A 22,480-nucleotide genomic window follows, 5' to 3' on the forward strand; every position below is an offset into this window, starting at 1 on the left:
GTTGATTTTATGTACATACGTGGCTCTATTTCGTTCTTTGTCTCTTTATCTCTTCCTCTCATATCCATTATGAAACACCCTCGCTCGACATTCTTGGATTAAATTTCCCATGCTCGGCGCAGAATCACGCTCGAGCACGACGAACTTAACCGCGTTACTTTCATTGTACATGCTCGTAGAATTCACATAGAACGGGTACATGAGGGCGGTTAGTGGTCTCAGTATGTTGTAAATGTACGCGTGGTCTAAATGGATCGCAGTAGCGAGGAGGCCGCTCGCCACTCTCGGTCGAAATATTGCTCCGGGGGCCGCTACTATCGATTACTGATTGAAAGTATTTTGGCTTGGGTTAGAGCGTAGGATGGACATATATATATATGTGTGTGTGTGTGTGTGTGTCGTCGTTTACGCCGTAAATCTGGGACACTTGGACGTTTCTAACCGAGTACGGTAGGCGTTCCGACAACTAGTTGATAAGCACTTATAAGGACACGGCGTATATATATATATATATCCCTCCCTCTCTTTCTCCCTACGGCCGTTCCTGATGCAATAAACATCGAACGTGCAAAATCTCCTTCGAGACTACACGGGCTACATGGAGTGTTCGATAATGGACCGCGTTTGGCGAAGGAGGCGATGGTACCTCGTGGAAAATGAGAATTATATCTTTACGAAAACTTCCCTTGACGGTTAAATCTCCCTCGGTAATTCGAGCAAAGATTCAGTAATTGAGGTAAAACCCGGTCGAATTTCGCTAAGAGTAGAAGCACCTAAGCTGACATAGGTACGGTAAACCGACATACTCACGTCAACCATTTCTTATTTGTAAAGTACTGAACTCTGTCAGACAGAACATTAACTTTGTCAACTGTGTACAGTAGTTACAGCTGAAGTTATAGTTTCCGTTTGTAAATGCGTTCAGTTGTGTGTCATTAGTATCGTTTGATCTTTCATTGTGCCAAAGTTTTCGTTGAGTTATCTCTCCTTGCGAAAATTCAAGCAACAAATCAACGGTAGATACGATCATTTATTTGAAAGTACTATTTTATAGCGTGAGTTTCGAACTTTTTAAATCACTCCGGGCCCTGTGCTTTATCCTCTGTCACTGAGCCACGCAAGGTTAAGATCAGGCTATTCTATAAACCGACTTCTTGCAACAGAATTCAAGCCTGAAAATCAAACGGTGTATCGGTTTTGGTGCTTTTTTCTCCATTTGTTTGCATCGCGCGCTCGACAAAAGCCCTATCTTTTTCGTCGTTTGCGGCAACCATTCGTGTCACGACGGCTCTTTATCTCTTCCTTTTGTTTCAAGCAAGAGTTATTTCGGATTTCAGCAAAGAATACCCGCGCCCGCTACATTGAACGGGGCCTGTAGTTTACGACGTATCAAACTCGCGAACTATTGACACGATCGGGCGGCGGAAACGGTAGCGGTACGAGGAGCCGCGAGACAAGTGTGATAAATCACCAGATTCTCCGGCGGCTATTGCCGTCGTATTGCGCGCCTAGGTTGCATTTGGTTTATTGTCATAACGCGCGAGTGTATTGTACGAGAGGAGAGAATACTCGCGTGCCGTTTGTACAATGTGCGCGGAACCGAAGCGTCGGAAGATTTCTATCTGCGCGACAGATATACCGCGCGCGCGGTGCCGAAGTTTTGCTGAATAGGAGAGCGCGGAACATTCTTGCAGTTTCATTGACACACTGTAAAATCAATACTTGCCAGTGCGATCGACCAAGTCTTGCCAACAATGCGCACTGGACGCGACTCCGCGACACTTGGGCGAAAAGAGCCGATATAATTAACCGGGTCATTTGGCGCCCACGCGTAGTTATTCCGCGTAAAAGCGACAGAAGCTTCGTTAATTATATTATGTCAAAAAGTGCAAAGCGAAAGCGATGTTCAATCGATTTCCTCCTTTGGCATCTCTTTATTTTTGTTTGTTGAGATTTCGAAGTGCCTTTGCTCTCGCTCCGAATCGACGCTAACGCGATTAATTATATTTCACTCTGTCTCATTTTCTATTTTTTTGTCGACGGTGGGGGAGGAGGAAAAGGTCCGTAGTTCTGCATTGTTCGATGTTTGTAACGGCGAGCAACAATTCATTTGCTTTTATTCGACAGAAATGACCGTGGTTGCACCAGAAATGACGCGGTTGCTTTTGGATTTGAGATTCGCGCGAGGTCGAAAGCAGCGAGGGGGAAAAAGGTCGTGAGAAGGGTGGAGTGTCCTCTCAGTAGCGACGTGTAATTACGCGAGTGCTTTAATACCCTTGGTCACGCGAGTGTCAAGGATTGTCGATCTCTCTGCTTTTTTTCCTCTCGCTGTAGAGAAGCAACGCGGTCAACGATCCCCGAATTCGCCTCCGCGCGCGTCAAACCGTGAAACGTAGATTTATTCAAAGGTCTTCACGCTCATAGTTAAGACGTCGAGAATACCTCACTTTGGTTTTCGAGTGTTTCCATTCCGTGGATTCACGTGTTTGTGTGTTACCGTAAGAGTGCGTGACGCCTGAAAGCGAAGGCAGCTTAATCGGAAGAACTGATCCGTTAGTTTACACAATGTTGTCGGTACGCACCAGGTTTTTACCTGGATATTCAAATAATTGGCCGCCGTCCGAATTCACAAGTGGGATTTTCCGCACATCCTATAAATCACAGGTCGAACGACCCGCTCGGTCAGGTAGTCGAAATTTCCAACAATTCCGACGTCAGTTTGTCGCTACGTAATAGGCAACCGAAAGGTGATATTCAGTTGTCCAAATGCTCTGACAGTTCAGGTAGCTGTTAACTCGACTTTGCAAATAGAGAAAGTGCTACTGATGACAGCTTTGCGTTTTGTCAGTATTGACGGGTATCTCGCCGCCTTCAAATTGAAATATGGGTTTCTTGCGATTCAATGGTAATTTATATAACTCGAAACTCGTGGGACTAGTGTGTCCACTTTCTCGAGGAGGAGGCTATAACTTGGACTAATTTCTGTATCATACACAGTCCGTCCGGGTGCGACTGATTTTTTTAAATTTGTTCCTGCGACGCCATCTCTTAATAAGTAATCGTATTATGAAGTTTGATATTTCAGCTAAGTCCATGAAACATTTCGAGGCGCTAGCATGTCTGCGTCGTTACTTTCAAAGTAATTAAATGCGACCGTACCTTATTGACGATCATCGAGAAAACATTATAGAACAAAGAGCCAATATGAAATTTTGTCTTAAGCTGAGCAACAACTGACGTATGAAACATATAAAACGATGGAGAGTGTGATGCAGTAGTGATTATTTGAATCGTCAACAACAAATAATTGACGTCTTGCATTTTTTTTCGGCATAGTCGTACCTGAGTCTGGACAGCAGACTGTGGTAGCTCTCGAAATTGAGCGAATGCGCGCACAGAAAGATCGGTCGTTCTGGCGAATTTAATCTGCAAAATGTCGCGATTCCATTGTCATTTTCGCGCGACTGTAGTGTCGAATTGATCGACGCGTCCCTTCCGACCTTCATTTTTACAGCCGATGAACGCGGTCTTGCATGCGCCACTTCGAGAATACGATCGTCTAGCCGGCAATTAATGCGCCCGAGAGCTTTTCCGGCGCGACGTCGCTCTTCACGCGAGTGGAGACAGAAAGAGCGAACGAGAGACAAGGAGACTAGGCGTTTTCATCTCGATCTCACGCGGCAGCGGAAGGCGTATTTTTCGTAGAGCGAGGGCGAGAGAGTGTCGTCGACGTCGCGGCGCAGGACAAAGTGCGAGCGTTGCGTACGGAGAAAGAGGGAAGATCGAGATAGAGCAAAGGACAAAGAAGGGGGAGAGAGAGAGAAGGAGGAGACACGCGAGGTGAGAGATTCGTGGGGACAAAGGGACGTCGTCGTGACGGCGCAGACTCGGCGGACGGGCGTCCCGACGCCTTCGCGTTCCCTTTTATACCACGATGCTGCCAGTACTTCTCTAACGATTCACGTCGTACTTTCCTCATTCACGCGCATCGCGGAAAAACGACGCGACTCCCACCCTTTCTCTCTTTCTTTCCGCTCCGGTCTTTCCATCCCCCTTCTTCCGACTCGTTACTTCTCTTCTCCCCCGTGCGCGGAAAAACGTACGAGCGCAATTCGTTTTTCGATTCTGCTCTCTTGACCGCCGCTACCGCGCGTGCGTACGTACGTGCGTGGATGCGTGCGTGTGTGTGTGTGTGTGTCTGTCGTCTACGTACAAATACGCGCGCAAACGTGTTACGGGCACGCGTGTGTCCACACCGTGCGGTACCCCGGATCCCGACGCTTACGGGTGCAACGACTGTGCGTCACACACACCGTAGTCCCTTCCATAGACGGCGATAGACTCGCGATCGAAAGTTGTCCCGGCTGCGATAGTGCCCCCACAGCAGGTAGATATATCCTGGAATTACGATTCCGCTTAATTTCTATTTGGAGAATAGCGATATATATTGATCCCTCGCTCCTGTCGGCCACAGCGGCCCTTCTCGTACACAGTGTTTCGCCTGTTCGTTGCTGTCGCTCTCTTCCTCGTCGAAGCCGTCGGTCGATTTTTATTCCCTTACCCGCGGGAAAAGTAAATACCGTTCGGGTTGGCCGCACCGTCGTCGCCCACGCAGCGTCGCACAAAAGTACCGTGCGGTTGGAGATGCAGATTTGCACGGTAATGTCCGAAGCGTTGTGAATGGTGGTGCGACCTTGCGGTTGGAACGTAAAGCACCGAACCGGCGAAACACCGTCCGACGACTGTACAGGTAAATCGACGTGAGCAACCGTCACGTGCCCGTGGTATTGCGATTATGCAGCGCGCACGTAACAGTGACCTTATTTTATAAATGACAATCTTGGATTTTTCATACGTCGCATATTGCTTTTTCTTCCCTCCGCAGGACGGTCACGACGAGGAGTCAAGGCTCGCTCGCCGTTATTTTCGCTCTGAAATGATAACTTCTGTGTACCTTGCGTTTTTTTCTTCCTTTTTTCTTCCCCCCCCCCTTTTTTTTTTTTTGAAATTTTACTCAGTACTTGCTGAGTGTTTTTGAGTATAGAAAGGAACATGCTGGATTCAAGTAAATAATTAGTCCGATACTTCTTAGCAAATTTTTACTTGGATTAACCCTTTCGGTACATTTGACGAGTGAGACTCGTCATCTGCTTACTTGGGCATAAAATGTATTACTTTTACATATTAATCCATATAGCGACAAATTAAATCCGTCCCATGGGCATAAAAATCTTAAAATAATTCAGTACTCAAAGGGTTAAGTAGACTTTGAGGTAAAAGTATACCAGTGCCCGGACACGTACCTTACTTTGAATATTCTTGTTATTTTAGTCTTCAAATACGAATATTCAAACTTTCAGCATAGAATACACATACATATGTTAAATATGTATGAATATTATATGTTTGAAGATTAAATTAAACATTCATATTTGAAGATTAAAATAACAAAGATATCCGCAGTCAAATACGTGTCCGGGCATTGATAATTTTACCTTACTTGGATCAAGAGTAAATATTTTACTGGGATAATTTACTTGGAAGATATTTCATTGGTCCAAATAAGAATTTGTTAAGAAAGTAATTATTCGCTCGAATCTAGCATTTTTTTTCTCGTAGAGAAAAATTTTACACGCCGTTTTTCTCGATCGAAGAATTTCCCTGTCCCGAGAGTTACAGTATTGTAACTTTTCTCCCGCGCGATAGAAATAAGACACGGAACGCGAAGAATGCGAACGGCATTCGTTTTCGCGTGCCTCCGTGAAAATACGTTAACGCGGACGCGACAATGCGGTCGGCGATATATCGCAGATCCTCGATATCTTTCGCGAGGGGCCGTTCTTCGGATGATAAACTGGCGACTATCGCGAGCTTTTCGAGCGTGTCTCACGGAGATTCATCACGAATTACGACGAGTGCACCTGCGGACGCGAGAGCGTGATAATACCGCTATCGATATATGCTGTGTGGACTTTTGCATAAACCATTCATGGAGGCTTTCAGTTTGTGCAAGTGGGCGTCTCACGAGGAGAGATAGTCATACTTTCTACGCGGTTTTCCACGAGAAACCGTGTATATCTCATTCGATTAAGATAGACCGGCTCGTTAATTATACACATTCTTTTTTTTTCTGCGACTCGCTCTTGCACGGGCAATCCACCTCGTATCTTGAGGTGGATTGCATTATGATTTAACGACATATTTCTGCCTACGCCCTTATGCGGCACGTGGGGTAACTTTGCATCAAGGGAATGGCTGATCAAGGCGACGAGTCTACGTGGGTCGAGCGTGAACCACAAATGGCCACGGGATCTTCTCGTCGCTGCATTCGCCAAATTATCCATGCATCCGCATATTCCTGCCGGCCGGGCAGAAATTAATTCATTTACCCGCCTTATCTTCAATTCCCTGACAAAAAAGCAATCTCGAGACGATGAATCGACGTCGTAATCGGGGTCGCTCCGAGTACACGACACTCGCCTCACCTTGTTTCACCGGCGGACGCTGTAAATTTGTTTAAAGCTGGCACGAACGGAATCGAGGAAGTTTTCTCGTTGTCGGGAGGAAGGGTGTCAGAGAGAGAGAGAGAGAGAGAGAGAGGAGAAATAAAATCGCCAGTAACTCAGCGACCCGCTGCTGCTCGTTCTAACGAAATCTCGGCGACAAATCTCTCCCCGAGCTCTCCTCCACGGAGAATTCGCGCTGAGTGAAACTTGAACCGGCGCCAGTTTTCGGGTCGTATTTCCAGCGCGACTTGATCAAATAATTGGCTTGTCATGAAAAAGGGCCAATGTCAATAACCGGCTTCGAGTCTTCTCCAGCGGCGGCTGGCGCGTGCCTCCGCATCCCATTGTGCGCGATCTTATTGACCGATATATATATCCCGCGATCCGATTCTCAAATTGGAATTTCGCGAGAGTTTGCTCGGAAAGTTACTCAACAAAGGCCAATACAACGATCGTATTTGCCGTACACTACCTATCGATAGCGGCGATGCCGCAGGGGGGAGCGGAAGTCGGCATGATGTAAAGCACCACAGTTCCGCGTTCGACGCGCGGTTTCGGTTACTTGCGCTGTGTGTTTCGGTTGCTATTGATTTTTTGCTGTTTGTTTCATCGACCCCACACGCACCCTCTACGATTCCACCCTTCTGAATCATTCACCATTACTCCCACCGATGGTGGCAGCGCGGCAATAGCAGCAGCAGCAGCCCTCTTTAATAGCGACGCCGGCGGTCTCGCGTGGCGGCTATTCCGTCACGTTTTGCTAATTTCGAACCGAAATGACTCACGCCCGAACGACGACGAGGAGCGCGCCTGTATGTGCCGTTTATTACGTCCGACGATTAGATGGAACGCGCAACGTGTCTGTTTCGCGTATACACGCGAGATACAGTCGCGAGTCACGACGTGTCCACCTAAATTCTAAACCAGGTCGAGAGGGATTCGCGAGGATAAATCAGGTCCGATGTGTATCGCCGGCCTGTGCGAAGGTGGACGCGCAGAATATTCAAAGGCGATATGTCGTCGTCTCTGGCGCGAAAAATGGAACGCGCAACGGGAAAATTTATTGTCGCCGATACTTCGTCATGTCTATCTTCCTCTTTTTCTTCTCTCTCTCTCTCTCTCTCCATTTCTCTTCCTTTCTCTCTTTTTTCTCTCTTCGGAACTCACTGCTTCCATCTATCCGTAATTCTTCCTCAGGACAAGTCTTTATGGGAAATTAAAGGAGCGTGTACGAGCATTACGTCGGTCGGGGAGGCCGGGAAGTGGAGGGGAGGGGCCGCGCACTTTTGCAATATCGATCGGTTTGGGCTTTATGGCTCCGGCGAGGATATACACCCCCATGTGGTCGCCATACGCTGTGGAATCGTCACTGCACGGTACGCACGATGCGCGCTCGAGGATCCGCCGTTGATTACTGCCGTCGGGTGCCGTAGATGTGACAGTTCGGTGACGAAGAAACGAGAATAGAGACGAAGGAGACGTTTCGCTTTGGGGAAAGTTGGTTCCGGAATCTTCGCTCGATAACGCCCGCGAAGTTACGTCAACGGTGGGAGGAGTAGGAAATCTGGTGGGCGTAATTGACTGAAAATGTCGTGCTTATCGCTATCAACTGTGGTATAAGGTATCGAACAATCGCCAGCTCGAGTGTACATTTCGCGTCGTAATTGTGTTGATGAAAATGATGCGCAACGAGTGCACGTAGAATAACGTGGATGTCGTTTTCACGCGTTATTTAATGTCGATTGTACAGAGGCGTTCTCGATCTCTGTACGAAAATCAGTGCTGCGACTGTAACGTCGGATGATAAGATACCGTTGTATTTATACGCAAATGCGATACGCCGATTTTAACGATAAGTCCTGCCGTATTGTAAATAATTCGCACGCACGCGGAAAATCGATCCAATCGGCGTGCTGTTTTTTTTTTCTTCTTTTACCTACTACTATATCATAACGACACACACACGAGAGATAAGATAATGGTCTGCAATTTTGCTACGCGAAGTTGCTATTGTTCGTGAGCTTCTGCGCGAGCATTGTCGTGTAACGCGCGTGGTGAGACGTTCCGCGCTTTTTGTGTTGTTTGGTGTTCGTTGTATGATGTGCTTTCTAAGTATGTGTTCTAGAAGAGCTCGTTACAGGTATAGCCTTCTACATTTTTAACAAACATTCGAGCGCATTTAGATACGCGCGATTGAATGTGAAAGTGAAGTTAAAAGCAATTACGCGATTAAATACCTCTCTTTCTCTCTAGTAGCAAGTGCATCTTATTATTCGCGTGTAATATGCATCAACGTAAAACTACACATTAATATACATGACAAAATGATATAATTGGATGCAATATACGTTGTTACAAAAGCGTTTGATTTGAACCGACGGTACTGGCACGACGACACCCAAGCGACACGTCGATTACGCCATCTCTCATCGGTGCTTGTCGCGCGTCATAAATTTGTATGAATTAGTTCATGGCAGAAAGTTAGTTTACGCGGACAGTTTAATAATTAGTGGTTGGCGTGGCGTCAGCTGTAGCGCCCCTCCCCCCCCCCCCCCCCCCCATCTTCGTGCGCTCGCGAAAAACCTCTATTTGCCGTCTTAATTGCCGAGAATTGGCCNTCCCGCCCATCTTCGTGCGCTCGCGAAAAACCTCTATTTGCCGTCTTAATTGCCGAGAATTGGCCTCGGCTGTAAAACTGTGTCAACCCAATTGCTCCACACGCGTTACGATAAAATCGCGTGCGCTCGCAATCCCCATCGCGACGTTTTACGACGCGATGTCCCGCCGTATTACCACACCCATGTCGCAGTAGTCCGGCAAAAACATCCCGAAGACTCTTTCGATCCCGTCGTTCGAGCGCGTCCTCTCAGTGCGAGAACGAGCGCAACCGTGGCGAGGTAGGAAAAAACCTGGAAAGTCGCTATCAACCGTAGACTTTCCTCGTCATTTTCGCCGCGTAAAAATCGACTCTCAATTGGCCGGGGAATCCGTCATCAAACTATAATGCGGTGGAAGTGGCACACGCGATGTATAATACGCATCTGTGCGCCTTGCTCGCCGTTGAAGCGATTCCGGGCGCGGAGATCCTCGCGGCGGCGACGACGACGGACGGCGCGAGCGCGCCTTAAGGCGCGACTATAAGTGATCGCGTCGCGGTGAATGGTACGCTCAGACTAGGTCAGTCTATAACTATCGCACTATTATAGACAAGGTCGTTTCATCCACTTCGTTCCATGAGTGCACGGCAATGCACCATAATGTGCATTATTGTACAGTTTAATGTAGCGGCAAACGCAGATGGAACGCCGCGAGCGGGATAGCACACAAGGCGCTTTCGAAAAATCGACGCTCTATAACTGCACCGCGGTAGGCAGGCACGCGGACGTCACCGAGAACAACCGTGCCGTGAAAACGGTCAGCCGTGCGAAGTATACTGGAATTACTGGAAATACCGGATCATTTCATACGCGTCGGGGCGAATATCGCGCGGCCGAATCGAGAGATCGACGACCGAATTGACTCCTTAGGACTGTTAAGAAACTTTCAGAACTCCACCGGGAGGGATCGCCGGAACTGTAATCCATCGTGTTGCTCGGGGGGGAGGGGGGGCATCTCAGCAAACGCGCGTAAAATCAATTATTAATACATCCGAGTCAACTCTCTGGATTTCTTGCAGTGAAATTTCACTCGGAGAGCAGAGCGAGGCCACTCGGATTCGAGTGATTTTTCACTCGAACAGGATGAATTCTCCATTCGGGAGAAAATCGCCGAGTGAATATTTTATTTCTTGTTTTACCGGGAACAAATTCACTCTGATCGATTGAAACGCTCACCCGTGTGGAGTCAGAGTCCACTCTGAGCTTGAGCGAAACATTCACTTTTGCATTTTCGAGTGGCAATATTTTCGCTATCGCTTCGAGGGAAAATACTGCCGCTTCTCACTTGTTACGAGTGCAGGGCGCCTGGAAAAACCTGGGAAACCTAGAAAAATGTTCAGGGGACTTGTTTATTTTTGCTTAGAAAATTATCTTTGCTTAGAAAAATCAGGGAATTCTCAGGGGATTTTGGTGGAAATCAGGAAATTTTATTTTATGACTTATAAGCTTTCATGAATATAATAAAATATTAAGGACTCTGCACAATAAATATACATTCATTCGCAAGATACATTAAAAAATACTTTCATTTTACTTGAGATTTTTAACAAATTGCCTGAGAAATCATGGAATTCCCAGGCAACTTCCTCTCAGGTTTGAATAGACACCGTGGAGTGATCCCACTGCGAAGAATTTACGGAGACTTTTTCAAGTCCCGAGGTATTAGTTTTACTTCTAAAAAGATTGAAGTTTTAGCGCACCTTCGAATCTACGCTACGCTTTATCTTAAAATCCCCTCTCGGCTGATAACGCTAGATTAGATTAGAAGATTATACAGCAGCCAACTATAAAATCGCGTTAATATTAGAGGCCGCAGGCTTTCAGCCCGGCCGCGAAATTCAATCGTGCTGTGCCCGGACGGTCGATATATTTTATAAACGACATTACGTCCATTTGAAGTTCAGTAACGAGAGATATTAAACGCCATGGGAATCGCTCTTTACGCACGGGCTCATAATAACCGCCATTGTAGGAAGTGCATAATAGAGCAGAAAGTGAGACAATCCTCTTCCTGAAAAAGCGATAGCGATACTCGTAATCCCGCAGCCCGCGGAAACAATGGCCCGGGTGATTCGCAGCGCCGTGGATCTTACGGCTTTTCGTCGTTACGTCGTGCGTGTATTTCCCGTCTTTAATTTCGCACAAGTGGAGCAGTTTTACCCGCGCGCGGATAAACATGCATAATCTATTCGTTAACGTGTTGCATCGCGGCCGCATCTGAATATGTTCATAGTCCACGAGATAAGTGGATCGCGTAAAAAAGGCGCATCGTGGCGTTAGCCAGCAATACGTATATTTGAAAACATCCGATTACGGTCTCTTTACCAGGCATTTTCCCGGTGTCTCCGTTGTGGCGCCAATTTATTTTGCACTCGCTTTGACCGGACCTATTATCACAGACCTGAAGATCCGGGAAAACCGGAAAAAAGTCGCGGAAATCTAAATCGGTCGGGGAAAACTTGGGAAAGATGCAAAAGATCTTGGAATTTTGAACTTTGCTCACAATTCTCTTAAATGCTCTTATTCGAAAGAGTACTTATATTTGGTTTTAATATTACATCTAACATTTACAGTTCACATCTCGTTGTATGTAATTCAGTCGGTTATTGTTTAGCTGTTTCGGCGAGCACCGGCGGCGCGCGGCACAACAGCACCGGGAAGTCTATTTCAATATCAAAAGAGAAAATACCGAACAGCCGGTTGGAAAGAGCTGAGACCGTCGTTGTTGACTTGGAGCCCAGCCTCGGAATATTTTCTCATCGGCCGAGGAACGCGAAGGCAACGCGAGTGCCGCGCTATGCCGAGGCTCTCTCTTTCTCTCTCTCTCTCTCTCTCTCTCGTCGGAAATAATTGCGTACTCGCGATAATTGTTATTGACATTTCCGCGACATATCCCGCGACTAATAAAAGAAACATCCGACATCGGTTCGCGCGGTTCTGAAAAAAAGAAAAAAAAACGCTTTCAAGAAACCGTGTTAAAAGAAAGTGGATAACTCAATTCGCTCTCGCGCGGTCTCTTTGGCCAAAGAGAAAAATAATGTGAACCACCGTCGCCTAACGTCCCGGATGTGGTCGGTTGAGCCGCGAATGGAATCAATACGCAAAAAAGACGGAAGAAATACGCGTTATCGCACGTTAACTTTCACCATTCGAACGGCAGCGCCTGAATGCGTGCGTGCGTGAGACCCCGCCGATCGCCCTGCCAACTGATAAAACGACGACGGCGCGCTTTTCGAATTTTCGTGCCGACGTCTCGAGTGCCCCCCCCCCCCTTCCCTTCTCCTCCCCGTGCCGCTCGATTCGAGAAATGTTTTTTCGCTAACGAACCGACTGGTTTAGGCGAATGATGGCGCATTTCTACCTCAAGTCCGTTTCGCGTACTTCATGCACAGCCGGCAATAGTCGACCTCGATTTCCACCTATCTATACCGGTACTTGAACTTCCTACGTCCGTTCGATCGCGCCACAGTGAAAATTGATTACTCCTCTATGCACGACCGATGATAAATATATCGAGCCGTTTTCACGGTATGATTAATAGCTCCTTATTTTCGCGGTTTGCGTGAACAATGATCGAGCGGCAACCCGGCTTGTCTCTCAGACGCTCAGGACAACGTGAATCACACGTGTACATCGATGAACATTACTTTTACGATCGGATCGGAGGAATGATGGATTGTTTATTTCCTAGCGGCTCGGCCGATTCCATCATGGAAGTTCTCTTACACAGTAAACAAATTTTGTATTGAATTTAACACATTTCACAACGTGTCTCAAGCGACGGCCCGCATAAATTTTTGCCTTGATTTAACACAAGCAAATAATGAATATGTTGGAAAGTAACACAAATATTATGTCAAAAATTAATACAAAATTAACATCTATAATACATTAATGGACAGTATAAAATTAACCAGTTAAGTGTGTTTGACGACTATATCCGTCATGGAGATGTGGCAGAATCTTGTGTCATGACGACTATATCCGTCATGCGTAAAATTTTGTTACAATTTGATATTTAAATTGTAATTCTGGTGAAAACTAAATTATATTCGTAAATTTTAATATGGGTAAAATGTTTAGAGGTCAAGACGAAATGAAACAAACAAATGAAAATTATAAATAATTTAAGTTGGATTTATAACTTCCTGAGAGCTAACGACTCGCTTGATTATCGCGACACACTGGTGGACGCTTTGCAAAGAGATCGCCACAGTTAACTGGTTAAATATAAAATGTGTTATTTTAACATTTGCATAAATTTAACAAGTTTTATATTAAAGAACTTTAACCCGAGTACAAAATGGTTTTTACCGTGTACGTCGTTGCACGCACGGTGGACACCGAGAAGTTTTAGTTTAGTGAAAGAATTAATTTCGGGTATTGTCAGAGCGGTAAAAAGTTCCTCATTCCCGGCTCGTGTGAACTGCGTTGGGATTGAATCGGGCGTTAAAAAAAATCCGGGAAATGACGGCGATGAAGCGAAAATGAAGAACGTCGCTTCGGGCCGTGTTCGCGTCAGATAAAAGCACGAAGTTACAACGGTGAGATACTTACGCTCGTCGTGACCGCGAAGGTGAAGACGAAACTTTTTGTCGCCCGACCGGTTAAGCGATCATATTAGGCCCGTGGTCTTGAGGTGCACAGTGCGCAAGATCGACGACGCTGAGGGGCAAGATTACTTCGGTGAGAGTAGTTTCCCGCCGCGGTCCTAAATACTGATTTCGCGCGCTCGCTGCGGAGCAACCTGCGAATTTACGATCGTTAAACTCGAGAAACTGCCTCCTTATCTCGACGCATCAATTTATGGCGATGATTTGTTTGCCGTAACTTAAGACCCGTCGTTTCATTAATTCCACGGCTATTGTTGTGTCAGTTGCGTTTACATTGACTCCTGATGCTCGCGATAGCGTTGACGACAACGCCGTGCACGCGACACAATCGCGCATCAGATTTGCGCTGATTTCGTAAAGAGCACTTGCGGAATCTGAAGTAACTGAAAGTTCGATCAATTGAAGCCAGTCATCGCTGAGGCTGGAAATTATAATCGAAGCTTGGAATTTCTGCCTCTTTTTAGACACATTATATTCGAATAATAAAATTTTGAAATATGAAAACTCGAACATTCGGATATTATCCCTGGTCATCGCCTGGCAGTGCAGTTTCAATGTGGCCCAGAGAAGAGAGAGAAAGAGAATATTATGTCAGAAAAGAAGATACGATACCAAAATATGTAACGTAGAGTCTCGAAGAACCATGTTACGTGTGCGCTCCTTCACGCTTCTCCTTCACGCTTCTTTGCAATAATGGATGCGCCGGTGTACATTTAATCCCCTCGTTGCCGTTCCAGCGTAGTGTATATTAGCCTCTCGAGCAGGTTACCCGAGCATAAGTGCAATTCAGACACGGCTATATCCTGTTGATCACGCCGGGCGACCGAGCAGTGTGCCCTCTCTCCCTCTCGTCAGGTTGAAGACACTCCGGTCTAAAGCGAAAGTCGAACGCGATCTCTTTCGTTCCCGGCTCTCCTCACCTTCGTCCGACCTCCCTCGCCCCCCTCCTTCGTATGCACAGGCCTACGTCCGCTATCTTTGTCTCTCCGTTTTCCGGAATATCCTCGATATTGCTTCTCCTCTCCGTCTCTCTCTCTCTCTTTCTCTCTGTCTATCTTGTGACAGGCCGTCTCTGCCTGGTACGAGCTAATCGGGACTCGTTATATAAAGCGACGACCGCGCGCGACGCGTGTCAAGAACTCTGCACCTCGGCGGCAGAAGGGAATAAGTCCGAAATTATCGGTTTGACGTACGAGGCCTCGGAGAGGGAGAAAGAAAAATAGCTGCAATTCACGGAACTTAAAGAGACAAAAATACGGGGAAAATTACGTCGCGTCATCCGAGAGAGGAAGAGAGTCGAAAATAATGTTAGAAAAACCGAATAGGATCTCTGCTGTGATTACATTTCACTTCGCAAGGGAACCGACGAGACGAGGCTTCGAACGTGATTTCATGCGTCCCACAAGCGAGTATCTCGAAACGTGACCCAAACCATCCGCACTTAACAAAATGTTTCGCGATGTTTTAGCGTGGACGTGTGTCCGGGACGGGCTGTTTGCGATACAACGATGAGGAAATAACGAACGGCGTTCTGTCAGGCTTCTGCGAGCCGTACGAGGAAATTCGGCCCGAAAATACATTCGGGCGAAGTTTCGCTAAGTTTTATTGCCGATTTCGTAACAGGCGTATAATCGTCGTATAATAAAAGACGCAACGTTAACATCGCCGAATAAGGCTTCCGTTACGTCAGCTCGAGTAATAATGATGATAAAAGTGATCGAAGCGGTAAGTAGGGGATCACCGATAAATAAATCGGAACGTTTGTTTCGTCAACATTACGTAAGCTCGACATTATATGCATACGATGCCACGTTTTACGGATATTTTCGGCCGGAGAAAACCGATAAAACACCTGGTCAGCTTTGCGTTGCGTTGCGCGTCGCACGTAAAATCGCCGATAGAAAAATGGAGCTCGGGTGTATAATATAGGACTTACGTCCTTTAACGGATGAAAATTCTGCGGTTAACGGATACGACGTCGTGCATTATCGGCGGTGTCTCGTTCGATAACATCTCTCTACGGTATCTACGACGGGACAATTATGGGAAAATGAGTAACGCGCCGCGCGAGTGTTGCAGCGAAACTTCGATATCTATCCGTATCGGGGATGCAAAGTAGAGAATTCCGGCCGATGCGGATAATTTGCAATTTCCGTTACTTACATAGTAAGAGTTTTCGTCCGTTATGCAATTAAAAAGGACTATCGTTTCTGCCGGGCACCTCGCGCAAACTACGATAAGTATTTTTCCCGTGACGGGCGCGCGCGTGCAGCTTGAACGAGCAGCCGATCGATAACAATAGCCGAATCGCAGTTGGATGGCACATCGAGGCAGGCTCGTGTATCGAAGCGTAACGCCCGTATAACAATGAGTGAAAGTCTCTCTCTCTCGCTGGTGGCCATCTCGGCGAGAAAGCAAGCGGAAAACGTCACAGTGTTTTGCAAGTCAAAATATCGGAGTGGCACGGCAGAGAAAAGATCTAGCTGAGACTATGTAATTTATTTTAACGGTTTGCGATCATGCCAATTTGCATAAATCGAAATTTACGTGATGAGTATAGAAATAAATAAAAAGAGAAAAACAGATAAATATTCTTTCTCCGGGCGCGACACGGAAAAAAGAAGTGGCTCTCACAGCTAAAAACCAGTTCCCACGGGTGAAAATTAGCTGTCCGTATAATACAACTGAAATTTCGTTAATTTAACTCATTTTTTTGTCCTTGTACCTAATTTTTAGCACCCACGGTTAAAATCTAGGTCTAACTAAATTTCAGTTGTATTATATGGACAGGCTAATTCCTTTCTTCCGTGTGACGCGCGAAGAAAATTTCTTCTTGACTCACGCTATGCTTGGTGCAAGGGTGTCTCTTAAAATATATATATATATATATATCTCTTCTCAGGACGTCGAGTGCATTGCTAGATAAGAATTGTCGGACGGGAAAGTCCTACGATCCAATAGACGAGTCCGAAGACGAAGATCCTATTTCAGGCCGAAGGCCGTCTGGCTCCCCGACGCCGGACGTCGTCTCCGAATGTCATTTTGTTACATGCCGCAACCCAAGTTCTTGAAATCTTCACCCTAAAATTCTCTTTATTTTTCCGTCGGTCCATCCTGAACCCGTAGGCCTATTCTGTAACTTTTAACAACGATATCGTCATGGTTACTTTGTTGTTGCGCAGGTATAACGTAAAAAGGCTGTGTAACAATAACGACACTGTCGTTAAAAGTTACAGAGTAGAATTACTGGACTCATCCGGATAAATGTTGCAGGTATTTAGCCCGATGAACATTGTAAGTTCCAAGCATGATAATAAATACCGTGATTGTCCAGATCGTAAGAATCTTACGGACTACATATCTCACGGACATCCTTGATAGGTCGAATTTCTCATTCTCTTCTCTGAAGCTAATCTCTTCATTGTAGCTATAAAGCTACATTCTTTACAAGCAACATGAAATGTTCTTTTCGAAAATAATGTTACTTTTTGAGTGGCTATCCCAAAATCTGACGAGCATTTCCGATTGGTCCTTCTCTATCACTCGGAGGCCACCGAGTAAAACCTTCCTTCAAAAAAGATAATGTTCCGGAATGCAACCAACACGGTAACTTTATGTTAAAACGGTCCACCGAAATTTCGTGTCACTGTAACATTTGTGAGACGATGATTTGTTGAGAAGATGAGTGTATCAATTTAACATTACATTCGTATACTTTTTAACACATTCCCCGTATGAAAGCAACCGAAAATTTCAGTGAACCGTTTACGTGACGCGAAATTTTTATCGCAAAATTCCTCACTATAAAAAGAAGACGTGCGACAGTTCAGTTCTCGTTCGCGGAGAGCAACACCTACGGCACCATTCCGGGAAATGAAGCGGAATCCTCAGTTATTTCCGTTTCATTCCTTACATTAAATGTTACGTCGCCACATTCTCTCACTGTCACGACACAGTCCGTGTCCTGGCGAGTGTTCGGCTGTCAAGTAGATCGAACGTGGATTACGTGCCTCCGTTCTAGTCGCAGCTCTACGAGAAGCGGCAACCCGCACACGTCGTTGTTCTCGTCGTCACGTCACGTTGCGTCTATCGGCGGCGATGAGGTGGGGTATGGATAGCCAGTCGACGGTTTCGACGTGAACATCCAGCCCACCGTCGACCGGCTCGCTCGCTCGCTCGCCCGCTCGCATCGCCAGTCAAGCTGAAACCGCGAAGGACCGCGATAGGAGTACGCGCGCACGCGTGCCTTACGGCTCTCTCGGCGAGCGTTTCACCGTTCCTCGACGTCGCGCGCATTCGCACAGACAGGCTCCGGTGCACGCGGTGACCTGTCAAATCCGCGGTGCTCGAGCCCTTCGAGGGTGCGGTCGGCCGTGTGTACCCGCGTGCGTGCCTGTCTCTCGATAACCGCGCGAAAGATGCGTGATAACGCACGGTAACTTGCGCGCGTCGGCTACACGGTTAAGGGCACATCTTTTACCCCGATATCCGAGTGGAGAGAGCGCGCTCCTCGAAGGTGTGTTACGCGGCTTGCCGAAGTGGAGTAACGCACACTCGAGCGGATATGTGCACGGATGGTACACGATGTCTCGCTATCTTTACAGCTAACCAGGCGGAACTCACTTTACGGGATATGTGACGTCGGCGGAATAAGCGAAATACACGACGTGCGCGCATGACTCGCGCACCTTATCGGTACTTAGTTAAGCGTGTATCGATGCGCCTTAAAAAGCGCGCGCGCTGAATCATCCCGGTAATACCGACGGCCTTTTTAACCGCGAGTGCCGCGTGTGTGCGCGATTGTGACGGCCGGTGAGGGGGAAAACATTTCGAAGGTGGGCAAAGCTGAGTGTGCACCTTTTTTACTCAGGCGGCCGGTCGCTTAGCGCGAACTGCCGAAATAAATGGGCGATCTCGGTGTTTTATTAAAGGAGGTCACGGAATCGACGAGGGAAAGATCAAAGGATCGAAGCGTCTATTAAAGCGCTCTGCTCTCTTCCTTCCTCTCGCATTATACCCGCGGAAAATCACGGTGGGGCAGCACGGCGAGTGCGTCTCAGTCGGTCGGCCGCTCGCTCGCCGCGGCTTTCACGACGGTATTTACACTCGACTGCATTCTGAAAATCGCACGCTGCCTCAGTATCAGCGACGACCGGCAAGGAGAAAAGAGTCACGTTAAACCGTCCTGTCGATTAAGAACGCCGGATAAGAATACCGTGAGAACAGTAAACGCGTAGAGAGAGAAAAGGATTTTTGCGCTGCCTTAACTCGAGATAATTCCGGTCTTTAAGCGAGAAGTAATAACGCAACGCGCGCGAATAACGATAAGAATATTAAATGGCGAGGAGGGAAAAATATAGGAGCGCGAAGTGGCTCAAGTGGGATGTCCGCGCGAGAGAGTTCGACTGAAAATAACTGCTTCCAGGAGAACGTTAGAAGTTTATCTTGACTTCTGTAATTAAATGAGTAATCGCGAGTCGTGATGAGCTCATTGTAAGGGTAATTTTAATCTATTCCGGCAGCAAGATATCTCGAAAGTTCGAAATATAAACATGAATTATTAGACTTGATGGTAAAAGATTAAAATTTACGCTCTCCATTCAGATATATCTTTATTCACTCCTTTCTAAAAATATTTTAGTATTTCGTACGCATCCACTTACAATAATCTAATAAAGAACAAATGTTATTAATTTAATTATTGAGAAACGAAGCTCAAGTAAGTCTTGTCTCTAATCGATAAGTTAAAAAAAACACTTGATTTATGTAAGCAAAAATTAACGTTACAATAAGCGGACGGTAATTATCAGAAGAACAACATGTAAACAACACAATAATATACTAATACTGCGAAGTAATGCTGCCGATAGGAGTAATTCGTGGAAAAAAAATTCCTTAGTTTTACACGAATAAAATTTTCATCGAGAATACACCTATAAATCCTGAATACAAGAGAAACTTACAAAAAGTATATTCTAAGTAAAAATATAATGCGATCTTACACGGATAAATAAAAAATTAATTAGTTTTTAGTTCTTTCCTTGTAAAGATACAAATTCAATTCCGAATCGGATGATTAAGCGCAACCGTTAGAAAGAAATAGCAGCAAGAAGATAAGCTGCACAAGCATCGAATGGAGAATCTCACTTGGATTCTCTTGCATCGACCACAAACACGGGATATGTAATGATACGCCGCCAACAACAATAATCGGCAAAGCGCGAGGTGTATCCCAGCGGAGAAAGTACTTTCCGATCGAACCGTCAAATAAAATCCAGCAAAAGTGAAAACCGCCCAAGTAACAATCCCGCGAGAATTTGCTCGACCGTGTTCGCCGCGCGAATGAATATTTACGAATTATAATCGAACAGTTGTTCCAATATATTCGTCGGCCGCGACAAATGACTCTCTCGCCCCGTTGATTTAAATAAATATCCCGCCGTTTATTCTCGAAAGGTGTGAATTCTCCCCGAGAGTCCTCGTTGGCCGCGTTTGTCCGGCTTTGAAAAATATCACGGCGTGTCCACGGCAGCGCGCGGATGAAACGAAAGCGTCGGCGAAAACGAAGCTGTCGTCTCCGACAATGTTGTTGTCGTCGCCTCGCCTAGGTCACATTATATACGAACTGCCAATAACGCTACCGTAATGACATGTATTAAATTCGCGCCGTGTGCGTCACAACGAGGGGGAGGAGGAGCCGCCTGTCGGCGACTTCGTCGCACGCTCCGTTTCGGCGTCGACAGCAATTTAGGCAGTGCCGAATGTGCGTGCGTGCGTGCGCATGTACACGCACGCGTGCACATGCCTGCGTGAAATGGCTCCTCTTCGCTCGCCCCGTTCGTCGTTTAAATCAATCGCAAGCACATCGTGGCGTACATTCGCGGCAATGGACACTGACGAGCCGTTGTTGCGCGTTTAATGGAAAAGTGCCGCGGTGTCGCTAGATAAGCATGCCGATTGCTGAATAGCAATGCGTCGAGGAAATACTTTTAGAGAGATACACGACTGTGATAATGTGTTCCGGAATCCGCCACGATGGGGACGATACGTCGTAGGAAATTTTTCATTCGACGCGCGCACTGTTTCACGGCATATTGTGCTGGCACGAAACAACGCAATTTGGGAAATGATTCGCGCACACGTAACGCGTCGGAGTACGGTGTGAAATTCTGCAGATGAAATTTGCTTTATTCAAGACTTGCTGCTCGGGCTTAATTAACTTCGCTTTTACCGCCCCTTTTTGCACGAAAGCGTGCTCGTTCTTTAATATCGCCGAGCTCCTCTATCTAGTCTGAGCTAATCACCGAGAATGAGTTGCGCTTTTCAGAATATGCAAAATACCTATGCGAAGGAGACTTAGTATAACGAATACGTAATTGTTTCTGTATTGAACGGTATCGAGGGAATGCGACGAAGTCGATGACGAACTTGATAAGCTCGATAACTCGATAACGTACAGCTGATCCTCAAAATGTTATGTTACGTTACATTACGTAAACACTGACGATCACGCTTCTTTTTATACTTGTATATATATGGATCTTATGTAAAAACGATATTAATATGAACGCGACGAATCTGCTCTGCTCCGTTTTAACGTATCCGATGAAAAATCTGACCAAGATATATAAAAATTTTTCGTATCTTTTTAGACGGCTAAATTTAATCGGTATAAAAGTATTCTTTGAAATTTACCTGATTGAAGCATTGACACATTCGTATGTACAAGCATCAGGAATTTTGTATCAAGTAAATATTTCAGCTAGATGTCAGTTTTCAAATTTTTAATTTTGTCATATATCGTACAGTGCTCCGATTTATTATCGCGCGATTTTCACTGTAAAAGCGCTTATAATTCTATGCAGCCGATACTATGTATATTTTGCGGAAAGAAGTCAATATTTTGCCGACAGTTTTCAAGTATGGCGTCCTCTTAAGGTTCTTGTTAGTTCCACGGAATTATACATGCTTTTACACAGTGAATGTACGAGCGAATGTGTATCGGGCATTGCTCAATATATGACGAAAATGATTGAAAATTTCAAAATAACGTCTCTAGCTGTCGGTTAGCGTAAATATTTATCCGATACAGTGTGATAAAACAGAATAGTCCACATTCATCGCATTCATATTGATATCGCATTTATCTTTACATAAGATTTATATGTCCGAGAAATATAAAAAGAGTTGCGTGATCGTGTCAGTGTTTATGTAACATAACATTTCGAGGATCGTCTCTACGTTATTAACGCTTATCAAATTCGGCATCGACTTTGGCGTTCCCTTAATGATAAACAAGTAACATGAAACGTTTAATGTTACTTTTAAATGCAATGTAGATCAATTATTCAATAATATTTTCATAATTCTTTCATCGGACAATACATTCTTAATAACGCAACGCCGAAATATTCCCTCGATGACTATGCAGAACGACGCGTTCAAACATATCGATACAAGTTTCCATTATTTCGCGACACTTGGTAAACCCAATAATGCTGAGCATTCTCACGTCGAACCTCTTCTTCTTTATTTCTTTCGATCGTATTTTCGATTTCGAGTTACCGTAAGTTTCCTTCGTGCCTTTCGTTCCATTCCAAGATATATCTGTTCAACGACACCTCTGAGCATTCTTTACGATCGTACCCTCTCGGACGGTGATCGTAAACGAAGAATTATGCATCTGTGACGCGAGCTGACCTTC

General features: G+C 45.8%; 1 protein-coding gene across 8 annotated transcripts in view; it reads left to right on the forward strand.

Annotated features, from left to right (window-relative positions):
• Positions 1–22,480, forward strand: part of LOC106748200 (IQ motif and SEC7 domain-containing protein 1) — a 53,818-nt gene that overhangs the window by 8,632 nt on the left and 22,706 nt on the right. Inside the window, exons 1-2 of one of the 8 annotated variants that reach the window (XM_014626499.1) lie at positions 17,993–18,292; positions 18,381–18,611. The exons of 4 other annotated variants lie outside the window; for them this stretch is intronic. The gene's annotated coding sequence lies outside the window, so the exon portion shown is untranslated. Of the gene's footprint in view, positions 1–3,951; positions 4,388–17,992; positions 18,612–22,480 lie in introns of those variants that run through there. 3 more of the 8 variants (XM_014626503.1, XM_014626498.1, XM_014626501.1) reach the window with 3 other exon arrangements.

Source organism: Dinoponera quadriceps, unplaced genomic scaffold (assembly GCF_001313825.1).
Source record: "Dinoponera quadriceps isolate SergipeBrazil2010 unplaced genomic scaffold, ASM131382v1 scaffold2600, whole genome shotgun sequence".
Lineage (NCBI taxonomy): Eukaryota > Metazoa > Arthropoda > Insecta > Hymenoptera > Formicidae > Dinoponera > Dinoponera quadriceps.